This window comes from Acartia tonsa, chromosome 2 (assembly GCF_053477335.1).
Source record: "Acartia tonsa isolate MP-2025a chromosome 2, ASM5347733v1, whole genome shotgun sequence".
NCBI classification, from domain to species: domain Eukaryota; kingdom Metazoa; phylum Arthropoda; class Copepoda; order Calanoida; family Acartiidae; genus Acartia; species Acartia tonsa.
The window spans coordinates 50,260,848-50,277,928 of record NC_137261.1 but is presented as its reverse complement, the minus strand read 5'-3'; the positions used below and the strand labels follow the sequence as shown (position 1 = coordinate 50,277,928).

General features: G+C 29.2%; 1 protein-coding gene across 1 annotated transcript in view; it reads left to right on the top strand.

Annotated features, from left to right (window-relative positions):
• LOC145312594 (uncharacterized) overlaps positions 1-17,081 on the top strand; it is a 174,421-nt gene that overhangs the window by 116,877 nt on the left and 40,463 nt on the right. The window lies entirely within an intron of this gene.

Here is a 17,081-nt window from a genome sequence, read left to right as displayed (position 1 = left end):
TTTGTGTGTGAATATTCCTCTTTAAGCATCCAGTCTTTATATTCAGCCCATAAATTATATTTTCCGTATTTTACTTCAGTAATGCAATTTTTTCTCACAATTTCTCTGTTCGGCTGTTTGTTTTATATTTTCGCGACGCTACTAGAATATGTTGTTATCCTTGTTACTCTTAATATTTTAGTTGAATACAATTACATTTACTTATGTATAAAAATATTGTTAATAGGATAACAGTTTAATTATATGATACTTTTTTGTCGCTATTCATTGCCACAAAAAATAAATTACTTACGTTTTTCATTGCTTAAACAATAAACATGTATTAAAATCAAAATCCTTTTTATTACAATAAGTTCACAACACACCCCCTTTTAAACATATTTCAATAGATGATAGAAACGAATTTATAATGCTTATTTTAGACTAGGTTAGGTTAGGTTTGTTTAAGAGAGCCTTGAATGAACTTGCATGCTTAAGGGTTAAAGTTTCCTGTAGGGGCTAAAACAAGTTTCAAATAGAGGGTGGGAGGGGGAGTAGAATAATCCACTATCGAACTGAAAGAATATTGTGTTTATTTTTACACACAATTTGAATTGAGTAAAATATTATTTATGTTTCCTGTGACTTAAACCAGGATATAATTCCTTGTTTTTTTTGGGGGGGATTTACTTTTTATAGTTGTACAGCATGTATATTGTATATTATAAGTTTAGAGAAAATGGGGGAAATAATTGCATTAATTTCAATTTTTAAAAATCAAAGTGTAGAATATTGTACTTTGAATTTTTCATAAAGAACATTTTTAGGTTCATTAGAGAAATGTTGTTAAAATATCACAAACATTTTATGATTCAAGTTAACTAAATTTTCCCCTACTTTAAAGTACACTTATAAAGCAGTACATATCGAAGAGATTAATCTAGGCGACCAGTTCAATTCTCTTTAAATAATACCTTCTTCCCATTTATTTATTCATTATAGTAAAGCAAACACATAGTGTTCGTGTTATATAACTCTCACAATTAGTAAGAGGCTTCCTTAAAAGCAAATTATATCAATTATTGTTCTTTTAGTAGTTAAAATCAATTGTAATTCATATTTTTGGCCAAATATTGGTATTAATTGTTTACTTAGTAAATTTAATAGAAGAATATTTATAATTCATACTTCCCTTGTAACTTTTAATTCATTGAAGAAACATTTATGAGTATTTCCTTACAAAGATTTAAAAAAATGAATTGTCTTTTCATGATTTACAACTTATTTCTTGGAGAAAGAAATCTTAATTGTTTTAATTTTTGGGTAATTATTGCATTTAGCAAGTTTAACAATTCATGTTATTTTAACTATGAGTAGTTTCATGTATAATTATCATAAAAGGGGCTATGCCAGGGATGGTGGGGACATTGGACTATAAATTATACTGATACCCACAAGTATTATCTCTTGATTGGTTGGTACAAACTATAATTCTGGTACAAAAAGTAATTTTACAGAAAATGTAATGTAATTTAGAGGTGTACATCGTTCATTATCTTTTCTCTGAAAATCTCTGGGCTATGGGGGATTTTTCTTTCTAGCTTAATTCACGTATAAAGATTTATACATGTGTGCATAATGAGATTATGATTTACTATTCTATTCATGTGTCCCCTCCCCTCATAGGTACAACTTTTTGTGGTAAGAGTATTAGGGGGTTTGCCTTAATCCTCAAGGCTGAAAATTATCTCTATCCTATTATATATAGTAGTAAGCTTTTTTTTGTATGTATCGTAGGGTCTTGCTAACCGCTGAGTCGATATAGTTCTCATTTACAGTGAAGCTTCTAATAGGTTTTTTAAAAAAAATATATTGGGTATGATATATCAACTCTAGGGGCGTAGCCGCTGGTATAATATAGAATGCTTGATAATAGGTATAATAATTATAAAAAAAACGATATCTCTCTATGTACAGTTCACTTTTAAATCCGTTTCATGTAATTTAATGTATTAGGCTCGATATTTTTATGTTAAAAATTGTATTTCGCATATTTCTGCGTTTAAGAAAAAAAAATTGTTCTTTGGCATCCCTCTAATGTATATTTAGGCTCTTTTATTCAGATGATTTAGAGCCGTAGTACTTTTATGTTCCATTAAGTCCTACTAGGTTTAATAAGAGTTACATTATCATTTAGATGCACAAATAATTATCACCATTCATACGGACATGCATTAGGCTATTTTAATTGAATAATAATCATAATGTTTGTGGTATTATTAGTCTTTTCACTTTTTTTTTCAAATTTCCTGAAATCGTTACATAATTCGGTGCTTACCCCCAAAGTGACTGTTGAGCACTGAAACCTTCCACCCGATCATTTCTTGAAATAAATAAAAACTTTAAAGTGGGGCAGGGCGATAGTTTTTTCCCCTGCCTAATCCCTTTAGGGGCCTTTAATTTTTGTGCCCGACCCTGCAAGTCCTCTCAGACTCAATATTACCTAACCTAACCAGTCCTAAAGTAATAAAAACACACACACACACACCCAGTTAATATTCAATTTTTTAAAAAAAACACTTTTAGGGAAGCCACCGTTTAATCAATTTAAATCTGTAGAATATACAAACAATCCTCACCTCATACTACTTTTTAATGAAGACACATCCCTTTCAAGAACTAAACTTTAATAAACATAAATAAAAATATGATAAAGTTGAATCGGATCTTTAAATGCATGCCTTTTATATGCATATTGGATCTATAAACTTTATAAATAAAGGATAATAAGTTAGATCATGATAATGATGAGATAGCTTGTTTTATTGGTTATAAAGTAAACTTCATATCTTAGAAATATTGGTTAAAAAGTTTCAACACTGCTAGTTTGAACCAATTAATCAAGATTTAAATAGGTACCCAACGTTTTAAGCCAACGAATAAGAGAACGTGTTTATAAAACTTAGGGTACTAGTATGATATAGAGATCCTTTAACATTTTTCTTTTAAGTTTTTTATTTGCAATATGTTCATGTATCCGTTTTTATAACTTCATTATAAATGCGCTGAAATGATTGAAATGCATGGCTAAATTTAAACAACTAGGATTCAGAGAAAAGAAAATGAAAGATATTTTTGTTTCATGTAAAAAAGCTTTGGGATTTTGTTGCTGAATTGAATTATTTTAGAACCTTTAACCTTAGGAAGATTGATAGTAATTTCCCAGTATCTCTGAACAATAACATGTTAGTTAAAACTTTCTTACAGGAAATCCGTGCATTTTAAGCATTGTCCGACAGTCGCGCCTGCCGCCGGTAAGCCTCAGAAAAAACAACCTTTTACAATTTCAGCTGGAATTCTAAACCTGGCCCAAATATGGCAATCCTTTTTTCAAAAAAACATTTTTAGATGATCCAAACTTGTTTAAATTTGAGGCTTCGGTGCGGCTGACGAGCCCTAATTTTAAATATTTGTAAATACCACTGTTTACGAATTGATTATGTTTTTGACATGGTTAAACGCATATGCTTTTTATCTGAGGGGATAGGGTTCGAGTTGAGCCAAATTATGAAACAAATAAGCGTCTCGTCTTGTGCAATTTAGGTAAATATTGGTACCAACATAGTTTTTCTTCTGGTGAAATATCTCTCTCTGCATAAAAAGTAATTTCATTTTAGCACATCTAGATCTATCAGAGGGAAAGGCCAAAAGTCAGGACAAGGTGTCCAATAATTTCCGTATTGTCCTATATATGTCATTTAGTCGAAGGTCTTCCTTTGGTAGCTGGTAACTAATGGGGAAAAGATAAAGTTGTAGATTCATAATTAAGATTTATTGGTGGGTTAATATTTGATTTGAATATTTTTGACTCTTCGGCGAGTATTGTACTTTTTTTTATTTTAGCAAGTGGTAATTATGGAACACCTAAAAGTCATACAAAAAAGAGGTCAATATTAATATTTGTCTGTGTAACGAGATCAAATGATAAATAAGTTTCCTTTAGATTTTACTTTTGACGGATTATTTCGGAAAAATATATAAATCATTGATTATTTACAACTATTTAAACAACATATTCTCATTTGTTTGCTCATAAACTATCAGGACTTTCATTAGATTTTGATTAGGTAGCACACACTTGAGTGCCCAAACTTATTAATCAATAAATTTAAAATACAGAAGGGATCATTTTGTTTACCATTTATATCAATTTATCGACAAAATATATTTTAGTTTAAAATCTGTAAAATTGCCATTTAACTTATCCGTTTATTCGTAATTTATGTGAACTTTCTTTATTCGTGTTACACATATATATGTTCTTTAATTTTATATAATTACTTTTATTATTTATTTAGACCTTTGACTCTCAACTTTAGGCGTAATCGTTCTTGTAGCAAATCTAACAAACGCAGTTCTGACGATATAAAGCGCAGCATAATAAATTGCTGCAAATGTTTCTAGCGGCTATGAACATGAAGGCCTCTAGGGTCATGGATTCATGGATTATGGGGAGGGGGAAAAGGCGACCTTACAGGTGAACATACTGTTCTGTTGAACAATCATTGGTAGAAAAATTATACAACTAAATTATGATTTAGAACTATACTTTATAATGATTGTCTTTGAAATTTCTTATACTTTGCTATTTCTGTAGACCTTTGAGCTTGGGATGTCTACGGAAAAAGCCCAATTGTGTTAAAATTGTGTCAAAAATGATCCATGTGACGTAATAAAATGAGGGAGTTGAGAGGAGGAGTGGGAAAGAAAACCCCTGAAAACGAGATGGATAATCCCTCATTTTTATTACGTCACATGGATCATTTTTGACACAATTTTAACACAATTTGGGCTTTGTCAGTTAACGTCTTCATGTCAGCAAGAAATCGAGGATGATTTTAAAATATTTCTTTTTAAAATATAAAACTATGAAAAATAAACTTCATGAATTTCAGAAAATGGAAACTTTTATTATAGGTAAAATAGTTTTAATATAATTTTAAAGAGATGTGTAATCAAGTAGCCTAAAAGTATAATTTGTTTTTTTTTTAATAAAAACTAGGGCAGAATTGTTTTATTGACCTATCTCTATCCCTGGTAATTTTGAATATGATTGAATAGTTATTTATCATATTTTCGTAATATTGTGAATGCTAGAAAGGATATTAAAATTATTTCAACAATTTTGGTCATGTGATCAAAATTTGAATTTTCCTTCTACTATTGCCCCCTCTGGGGGCGAAGTAGGTGGAAATTTAAATTTTTGTCACTTGACCTTAATATTGGTGAAATAATTTTGAATGACCTTTCTTGTATAAGCAATATTAATAAAATATGATACTTGGTTTTGTCTCATTCTCTATCTTTTTCTTAAATTCAAAAAAGTCTATCAAAAAATTTACATCATCTAAGGGTGAACAATAAATATCTCTGTCTATTTTTCTCTATATTTCTTCCCCCTCCCCCCTCCCTCACTTTTCTGTCTATTTCCTTCTCTCTCTCTCCTCCTCTTTTGTACGTTCATTTATACAATAGAGATAACCTAGAGACAGCACAAGGGAATTTTGTTTACATTATGTATCAGCTATAAATTGTTGAATATCTTAGGTTAAAGCTTTCCTTGTGTGAAATATTTGAAGAAAATATTTCTTCCATCATATAATGTGAAGCGTATGACACAACATATAATAAGTTAGTTATAAATAATTTAATTTCTTATAATAAAGTTATCTTTCTAAAAATTATATCATTGCAAAATTTAGTTGCAAATAATGTTGCCTATAGGGCTGTATTTCATATACAACAAAAAGTGAACAAAGGTTTCTTTTTAAAAAAAAAATGGGGTCAGATTGACCATCTATGTCTAATGTTTATACCCACATCAAATATTAAATTATAACAATGTACAGTAGAGTGGATCAATTTTGGACATTGAATTTGTAATCAACATCTACAGTTTAAACGTCATATAAGAAACCTAAATATAAAAAATTGATTTTGTCCTTGAGGGGAAATGGGGGGAAGGTGTTTCCATGCATTAAAAATTTATTCTGGAGGTGCAACTTTTTTTCTTTCAAAGTATTGCTTTATGCATCTTTTTGAATTTGTCTTGTTGATTAATATAAGAATATCAAATTGGTTTTAAAAAATATTCATCCAAGCATGAAAAATCTTAAATTAAATGTAAAATCTCTTGGTTTTTAAATTTATTTATGGATTATTCTTGCTAGGATCAATAGTTTTAAAAACACATTTTTTATTCTTATTCTACTCTTCAAGACAAAATTGGGAAGGTGCATAAAGCTATACTTTGAAAGAAAAATAATTGCCCCCCCCCCAAAAAAAAAAAAAAAATTCTCCCCACAAGTGTCTTTCTAAAAGTTTACATGCATCAGCGAGCCTCCCCATTATTCAAAATATTTTCTTTTCATTTTTTGGTCTCTTATATGATGTTCAGACAGAAAGTGTATGTAGCACATTTAAAATTAGAAAATCATTGAAAATCAAGCCACTCTAATGTACAGCATTTATTTCTTCAATTCCACAGTACAAAATTATTCCTGTATTTAAATTTAACATATCATATAGGAAAAAATATTCTTGTATTTAAAATTAAAAATCATGTTGGAATTTGTTTTATAATTTTTTAATAATGTACAGCAAATTATTTCCTTTTTATCTCATGTTTTGAAATTTATAAGATAGTTAGAATAAATTACAGAAATAATGAAAAATTTAAAGAAGAGAGCGTCAGGGGGGGGGTCTAGGGGGGTTTCCCCCCTCAGGAGAGGGGGGGTTGAGGGGGGTCTCCCCCCTCAGAAAAAGCTTGGGCTTAAATCTTCAACAAATAAAGAAAACAAAATTATTTTAAAAATTTCTTTTTTATGTTAAATATTATTATTTTTGTGACACTTGATTTTGAATGACAAAAATGGTTGAAATAAATATTACCCACTGTATGAAATGTTAAATTAGAAATCAATAATGATGTTGGAAAATTTATTCTCATTTTATACTCTGAAAAAAGGAATTGACAAAAAATAATAATTTTTATTCCAAACTTTTAAAACAGCATGCCTATATCTTATTGGTTGACACTCGAATTAAAATAAAATAATGAATATTATTTCAAGACCAGAAATAAATTTGAAATAAATAATTTTCTTTCCCCTATATTTTTTATTCCAAAATGCCAAGAATTAATTTTGAAATAAAATAATTTTCTTTCCAATATTTTTATTCCTTTTTCTTATTGGACGTCATTTTGTGTCCAATGAGAGACTAGTGTTTAAATATTTTAAAGCTTATTACAGCATTTATTTTGAATATGATAATTGCAACATTCTCACATTAAATGTGATAAAAGATGTTCCGCCAGATATTACTCTACCACCAGGGATAAAGGAATACCTAAATATGATTTATATTAGATTTTATTTTCATATTAATCCCCAATGGATATAAAATCACTTATTTAGTTTTGTAGAAATCATTCATGGAAACGTAAATAATATATTAAAAGAATTCCCTTTAGAATTATGCCTTTTTTTTTGTATCTGCAGGAAACACAAAACTGAAATATATATTATAGAAGAAAAAAACATATAGCAAATAACAGATAAATTTCTAATTAGGATTATAATTTTGTTGAACGTTTTTTTATGTTTATTGGTGTTAATAATATAAATAATTTTAACGTTTCATTTTCATCGTACTAATTTAACTGCGTTTACCTTTTCCTTGCCGACTGGCATGCACAGATATTAAAGTCGTGAGATTATCTAAATGTATTCTCAATCAAACTTGGGATTCACGAATTTCAACCTCTCTACTTCGCAGTCTAACACGGATGGGGATAAATGTTCTGAAACTATCACGAGTGTGTTGACAAAATCCTACTCAGGATCCCCTCTTCAATTTGAAATCATAAGTTTAGTGTTAAAAGTGTTGTGTTTTCATAAAGGTTGCTAAAATGTCCAAAATGTTTATAAAAAATAATGTATAATAATTTTTTTCTAAAATACAATAAACAAGGTACACATGAAGAAGCTTAAAGTCCTAAATTTTCCTTAATTATTTGATTATAATTATTATATTTTTAAATTTCATTATTCGTCTTTTTTTTTCAAGAATGGTTTCCTCTCTCCCACTTATATCTACATGGAAATGTTAATTAAAGGCGAAAATTCTCCAATTTTAAGGCCTTTCTTCACATAATATGGTATTTCTTTAAAGGGCTGTTGGGATATCTTGTCGCAATGTTATTGTAAATTGACAGGTTATTTGTGTATTTTGTAACACTAACATTTTAAATTGGCTGGTTATTTATGTATATTGTGGCACTACCCTTTTGTGTCTTCAAGTTCCTTTTGTATTTGTATCATCCCACTTTTAAATTTGCGTTTCATTTATGTATTTTGTATAATCATACGTGTCAATTATCTAGTTTTCTTGTTTTTTTAGCACCACTCCTGCAAATGTTTTGTATTTTGTAGCACCTACCATGTAAATTGGCTGGTTATTTGAATATTCAGAACTCGATCTTGATTCGGAGAAGAATAAATTTTCTAAAAACTTGGCTAATAGGAAAAATCGGGTGTCCGGCCATTTCTGCAAATGCGCCAAGCAAAAATAGTAAAACTTGCATTAAAGGAAAAAGATTTTTCTTTAAAAAATATTTATACAAATATGTCAGCCTCATACTTATTCAATTATTTCTTTGTTGATAGTAGCACTCATGAGGTAGCAATCAAGCCCTAATGTGTTTGAACGTGGAACTTGATAGCCCTAGTGGCTATACAAAAGTGTCTTAGCCTACTCCATAACTAGGTCCAAACTCTAAGAAACTATTGTTAATCAATCAATCAATAACAACTACAACTTAACACTAATTGAAAAATTATTGGCAAAATATATTTCTTAGATGAATTATATACATCATCCTAAAAAAAATATTTAAGTATATTTTTAACTTTTTGTCATTACATTTATTTCTACCATAAAAAGAGGTGTTTTTGCTGAAATAAATTCACATCCAAAACGACGCCAATCTGACAATCTTCATTTTCTATGCACACGTAACTCAGAATTAAATATTGATAATTCTATTATTGGTGGCGATGCTACTCTATATTTTGTGAATTGATTTTTAGTGTTCTGGTATAGATTTACAATAAATGTATAAGTATAGATATATAGTCCAGAAAACTACTTGGATCCAATGTTGGAGACCTTTTTCGATTGTTAGCAAATTGTTTATGTTCTTTTAAAGCAAAGTATTTTAAGCTAGCAAGGGCAAAATTACAATTTGAGGACGTTTTAAGGGAATTTCAATTATTGTTTAATGTTATATTTTATAACTAGCAGCTGTGCACCTAGCATCTAGTTGCTCTATATTTGAAGGGATATGGAAGGGCAGAAAAATTGCTTAAAACCATACCCAACCTTATTTATTGAAAATTGCCTAGAATCATATCAGGACCTATAAGAAACTTCACTGAAAAGGAGAACCATATCGCTTTAGCGGTTAGCGAGATCCTCCGCTACAGACAAAAAAGTAAATACTATTTTATATAATAGGATAAAGGAAATAAAACTAATTTAATTTTGGGAGGCAAAACAGTTTTAAATGCTGCCATATCTATGGGTACGACCTATTATTTTTTTTTGTAAACGGTAATTCTGTCTAATGACAAACTATAAAAACGGTGCCTTCGTCTACCATGTAGGCAATTAAAAAATACTCATCATAATTAAGACATAATTATTTATTTTGATGTTAGGCGCGCTAGATCATCAAAATATCATCATTATTAGATGAGTTAGCGTTTCTCTCAAATAATATGTTATTTGTTATCAATAATGAATTAGGAATAATAAGGCCATTACAGAGAGGGAGTCGACATTGGGCTGTAAATTCTGGTACCCGAAGTTTTATTAAAAGTTTTATTACTGGTTGGTTCAAACATGGTAGAGTCCAAACTTTTGAGCCAATAAATTTAATCTACAGAATGGATAATTTTGTGTCTGTATATACATTTATCGACCACTGTCTTATCCCTTAAGATCCCTGTGTCCAATAGCAGATTAGATTTAACCGTTTGATATTATTAGTTTAAAGCACAAAAACTGAACTGATTAACATACCAATAAATTAATTTGTAATACTTGTATGGTAGCTTTGCTAATAAAGACGAGTTAGCTATTCAAAAAAAAGTATCTTTTTTTCAAATTAAAAAGCTTTTTAGATGGTTCTTAATGTAATGCCTCACTATGTCCTTATTTGAAGGATTTAAATGTAGCTTTATCTTTTTATATATTGTAAAACATTAGTATATATCAATGTAAATAAACAAGGTAAAGCTGTTTATTACACTAGACCCCATATATTACTTATTTTGATTAGTTAGTTCATTAAATTTTGTGTCCAATGTTTTAACCATTAATTGTAATCTATAGAAGGGGTAATTTTGTGTATTATTATTGGGGTTGTACATTAATTTATAGGGCCCTTGTATATGTCTTCGTTTTTGTGTACCTATCTCATATTATGAGTCTTTAAAACATTGTGATAGTTATGGAGTAGCTTCATAAAAAAGGAGGATATTAAAAGAACTAGCACCATTACATGTTGAAATGGTAATGTTGACTAAGGAAGATAATTTTACTTAAGGAGAGGATACCTATTTGTAAAAATGATAGCTAGCTCCCTTTTAAGACTTGGTACTTAATGTAGTTGGGATGTGGAAAATATTTCTCTTGTCTTAAACAAAGATTTTCTCAATTCTTAAGACAAGAATATTTATTTATCGCATCTGACAGCTATCCGCGGTTCTTAAAATTAATTTTATAATTCTTATTTTCATATTTGTGGAAAATTGTCTGTAACACGGTGCTATACATGATATTTCAGTATGTTTGAGAACCGGATCTAATTCAGCGGATATTAATGGGTTTCAAAGCCATATTGGAACTAAAATTACTAAGTTAGTTTGTGAATTTATATACTTAGAATTTTAAAAAAAATGCTTGATTCGTTTGGTTGGTTTGAGACAATTTTTTTTGTTATTTATTCTACTCTCTTTTTACATGATAAACATTTTTAAAAACATATATCTTATCAAATTTAATAATATTAGATTATAATTTTAAGATCTTACAATTATTTTAACATCTCAACTGTGGTACTTAATGTCTTGAATAAAAAGTTGAAGATGTTTAATTTATATATTTTGTGAGCTTATGTGTGTGTGTTTGTGTGTGGTGTGTCATCACGTCCTCAAAAGCAAAAACACTCAAAACCGCATGTTTATTAAAACAGTGACTCGTTTTCCTTTTTCTAAAAATGTCATTTGGCTATTTATCAAAGTAGTCCTCAAAGTTTTAATAGCGTTTTCTTATTTATTGGCTCGACAACTTTGGGGTCTTTTATTTGATTTTGATTGTTTGGTTCATTAGATGAGTGTCCAAACGTTTTAACCCTTTATTGTAATTTATAGAATTTTTGTTTATCATCATTTGAGATGGACATCAATTTATTGGCCATTGCCTAGTCCCCTGAGATCCTTGAATTATATATATGTATAAGTTCAAATAAGGACAAACTCAATATGTTTAAGTTTTACACATAAAACTTTTTGTAATAATTTATTCTGTTTTTAGATTTGTTTTAAATTTTAGATTTTGACCTAACCTCTTCTTTTTTATATGAACTTTTATCTGTATAAATCAAAATTGAATAGTACGAAACAAATACCCTATTGGCTATTTGATACTTTAAATTCTGAAGATACATGTTTTTCTTTAATTCAGGCCTTTCTCTATAAACCTACAATTTTATTCACAAATTTTGAGACTTCGATTTGTATTGCATTGCCAAATCCTTGTAATCTGTTGATATTTATCTAGTATTGAACTATCCACATATCCTTGGTACTCTTGGATATATTTGACAGAGATCTAAAGAGATAAGACAATGGCCGATAAATTGATGCACATCCCCAATTATGATACACGAAATTACTTCTTCTATATAACAAATTAGTGGTTGAAACGTTTGAATAGTCAACTTATTGAACATACCAATCAAAACACACCTAAGTCTCCAAAGTTGTTAATCAAACTAATAAGAAAATGTTATTTCAAAACTTTGGGGACTAGTTTAATAAACAGTACAATGTCCCCTCCCTGAGTATATTTGCTCATTCCATCAAAATATGATGAGCATATAAATAACCTCCCTTCATTGGGTGGCCACACAAAACAACAAATTATATTTTGATTATTTAAGTAAACTTTAAATGTGGTTATTTACAGGGAAAAAAAGAGGACAATGGGCTGTTTATTACATTAGTCCCCAAAGTTTTATAATATTTTCTTATTCGTTGGCCAACTTTAGGGACTTCAATTAATTTAATTTTAATTGGTTGGTCTATTAGTTGAGTTTCAAAACTCATAATTGGGGATTTATTAACTTTTGTTTTTAGATCCCTTAGGTTATATAGAGCTAACAAATATTGATAATCATAGAACTTATGTTGGCTTAACAACATTGGGGACTTAAATTGGATTTAAATTGTTTAGTTTATTAAGTTGGATTTACAAACGATTCAACCACTAATCGCAATTTATACAATTTAGACAATTGTAGATAAATTTTTTATCATATTTAGGGATATATATCAATTCATCGGCTATTGTCCTATCCCTTTGGATCCCTTGTTATATAGAGGTAATAAATATTGATAATCGTAGAACAGTAAGACTCTTCACAAATGTTTTAATGTTCCTATTGATGCCTAAGTTTAGATTTAATGTTATTACAGTTACTAATCACTTTTTTGCTAAATGTCTGGACACTTATGAAGAAGAACACACACACGCTCAGAAACCCCTAAAAGGAGTGTTTTATGAATATTTTTTTGCACACTTTTTTGTTTACTTTATGCAATAATTTTGCATTGATATTGTAATATTGTATTGAAGCAGATGACATCAAGTGGATGTGGCGGATAAAAGAAATAATTAAATAGGATTGGCTCTGCTATCTCATTTTAATAGATTAGCTTCTCTATGAGTTGTTCATGATGTTTTCTACTCTTATAAACTTTTTTTACCTTCCCTCATTTTAGTTTTATCCTATTTTTTAGACCATTTAGTATTTATTTTTCTTTACCTTGATAAAAGTGAAAATATTTGTATTTGCAGATCCTTTTTCCATTTTTTATCAATTATGATATATATAAATGTACAATTAATTTATCATACCCTTCAATAAAAAGATGATTAGCCTAACCTAACCTAAAATAGCCACGAAAGATACTTTAAGTGTTTTTTTTTAATTTTTGCATGGAGTGAAATTATTGAGAAAATTTTATCTTCCCCTGACAAGTCCCTGTATCACACTTTAATATTCTAGCCAGCCAAATTTCTATCCAAATATTTCCTTAATTTAATTCTTTACATTATTGAATATTAAGTTCAAATTCGTATCCTTAATCGTCATATGTGAAAATTAGGATTCTTACCAGAGTATCATGGAGTCATGGAAATAACAATAGACGATAAATAACCCAAAAGTCTTAAGTGTGCTTACAGCCTTTGGTAGCTGGAAAACTGTAGGTATAAGGAAAGATTATAGTAATAAAAGGTCGATTGTCTCATCCTCCCCTGAAATACTTAAAAAAGAACAGGACCTATAGGAATTAAATGATAAACCATGAGAAATAGTTTAGTCTTTACAACAATTTCTTGGTTAATTTGAAATGATTGAGGAAAATAAATTTAGTTTCATTCACCTTCCCTATATTCTAGAAAATATTTTGAAATGAACCCATTTCTCTGGTTTACTTGCAAAATGTTGTTATTCCCTTAGCAGCCATTGCATTGCAGTTTCCATTTTTTTGCAAATGTGTGTGTGTGTGAGTGTGTGTATGTGCAATTTAGATTTAGAATCAAGAATACCAGAAAATCTGATATTTTGACCTGTATATTAAACCCTTTTTGGGTTTCTTACTTTTATTTCTTCAAAAATAGGAACATAGAGACAAGCAAGTCTGTTTGTTAGTTTGCATATTTAGATCTCTTAAGGCTTAAACGTAAAATCTATGCTTTACCAAAAAGTAACTACTTGGAATTTATGGGAATGTTAGCACAAAAAAAGTGTAAGTAACTTAATCTGAGCCACTAACTTTATTTGATGTATTTTTTCTATCGCTTTTTGAAGTTACGGGTTTAATAAATGTTTGTTGAGTAAAATGAAAAGCCTTGGTTTTCAGGGGGGTCCAATCCTTTAACTTTCAAACATATCATCTTTCAATCTTAATCCTTAAGAATTAAGGAGAGAGAGAAAGAGATGTTCAAGAGAGAGAGAGCGACATGAGAGAGAGAGTGAGAGAGATTTGTAGAATCTCCAAAAATAGAGTATAAGGAAGAAAAATGTAGGATATCAACATCCATTGCAATCGAAGCGCACAAATAAATATAAACAGAAGGAAAGAGGCTTTCTGTATAAAACTTTTTTTGTCACGAGAAACATCATCATTGAACAGCTAATAAAATCACATTTCTAAAAAAAAGAATTTCAAGCATAATGAAAAGAAGGTTGGACAAAAATAGTGTAGGAATATATGCCCATTGGTCATGAAAATCTTCACAAAAATTTTTTAGATTTTAAGATTTTAGCGATTAGGACTTACATTTAAAATTATATAGAAGCTCCGCTACTGTATGAAGAAGGAAAGAGCGATGATTTTGATCATAGACCAGTCAAGCATTTAAAAAACCCAAATCCAACCATTTAAAAAATGGCATTCATCATGTAGTTTGAGGGAAATTTTAACTCAAATATCAAGATTTAATATCTTATTTTAGTTCTGAGGTTTTTGTACTTTTGAATTAAATGTTAAAGACCTTATTCAAAAACTAAACATTTTAAAATCAATCATTTCTTTTAACATCTAATTTATAAAATAATTTTATAAAAAAAATCACATAGCTGAAAACCTTTAGATGTTAGTATATAAACTGATCCTAAAAAGCATTTATATTTTAATCTTGAAATGTGTGTGTATGTATATCAAATAAAAAATTGAAATTACTGCATACCTACCACCTTTGAACATTTCTATCCATCTATCTTTATGCAACATAGCTTATATATTTTTACGTGAAACAAGAATGATAATATCCAATCAAAACACAGCTTTTTTGCTATTTTGATAAAGAATTGTATAATTACTTGCTCTTTAAAATTAGATATTATCTTGGGATGTACAGAAATTGATTTACTATTATTTGGTGCTTAAACCAGATTTTCATATTCTCTAGTAACGTGAAGCACGCAGCGGGCTAAACTAATTACTCATCCCTTTCCTTTCCTTTACTCCATATCCTCTCCTACTACTGGATGAACGAAATGGCCAATATATGACATGGGAAAAAGCAACCTAAATCGACATAATGGTTTCAAATTTGAACACACTTTCTTTTATAGAGAAATATACTAATTTTTTCAGTGAATCAGACGAAAATTTATAGAAATGCTACGGACCCCAAAACCCACCTCTTTCACAGCTTTCTTCAAATGCAAATGCAATTATACATTTTTTTCAATTAAAATATTTGCATTGTGGTGTCAAGCAAATCCAATTTCTTTCCAAAGGCTTTTCTTATTCGTAGGAGGTCTTCAAAAACGGATGCAAGTCTTTTTTTAGCTCTGCCATTTAAAGCTTAAAAAGTAAAAATAGACCACTTTTTAAAATTCCGTTTTAATAGAGTAATTTGAAAAGATTATGTTTCTTAAGAAATGGTTTATTTTTATAGTTAATTATCGCATATTATTATAGACAGCTTTCCAAAGATATTAAAATGAAAAATTATGAAATTGAAACCAGTTTCAATAGCTCCAAGGGGCTAAAGGCACGGGCTAACAAAAAGGTATTAATCTTATTATTTTTAATTCAATATTCGTGGAAAATTTTTTTTGTAATAAATTGCTATACTTAAACCGGTTTTAATCCAGCGGATATTGATCCGTTTCGAAGCCATACTGGAAAAGATTAACTAAAATTAGTGTTTACCCTCTCTTCAAAATGACATCTACATGGAGACAGCAAAACAATAATTTTATCAAACGATTAATGTTTATAAATGCCTTTTTAGGGGGGGTTTATAAAGTTCACTATGAACTAATGGGGAAATTACCTGTTTTTGTTGGCCTGCATTTATGTAGATCAGTCCCATTGTATGTGTACATATGCTTGCAATTTGGTTGCTTAATAGTTTTATTATATTTACAATTTTATACAAATGGATTTATTATCATTGAATATTACACCAGATTATCATGTACTCTAATAAAGTGAAACTTGTAGAGGTTAAAATAACGATCTACTACCTTTACCCCATCTCCTATCCTTCTACTGGATGAACGAATTGACCAATAAAAGACACTCGAAATAGCAACCTAAATTGATGACAATTTATCCAAATATATTCTACATCCATTTTTATAGATGCTGTTAGTAAATGCAGCTAGGGCGGGCAGGTTTTTAAAGCAAAAGTTTTCTACATTATGGCTTGTTCTATACATTTTTTACAGATAACTTTTATCGGTAAATTTCCTACAAAAATGTAAACTTTTTGTAAGAATAGCAACTTAATAATCATTATAAAAGACCACCAACGTTCACATTGTATGTTTTGATTTTTACCAAATTTATAAAACTTGTTGTTGGAATGATGATTTCAAGCACGATTAGACACACTTATTTAGTGCATAGATTACGTCTTCGCTTCGCGTTTGTTGATGTTTTTATCCTGTGTTTTTAACGTACATATGTTGGTCATTTCATGAATATAATTGAATAATACATTTTAGCATTTTGTTTTAATTAGTAGCAAAGCTTTCTTACAACTGGGCCCGTCTGTACGTTTGCCTGTAATAATATAAATTTATAGAGTACAAAGCTTTAATAAAAAAATATATTGCCTTGCTATAATGACATTATTATTAACCTTCTTATATTTTTTCAGGTAATTATGGTTTGCTTTACCTCCAAAGAGAATCTAAAATCATCAGTCACATGTGGTAGCTGACTGAT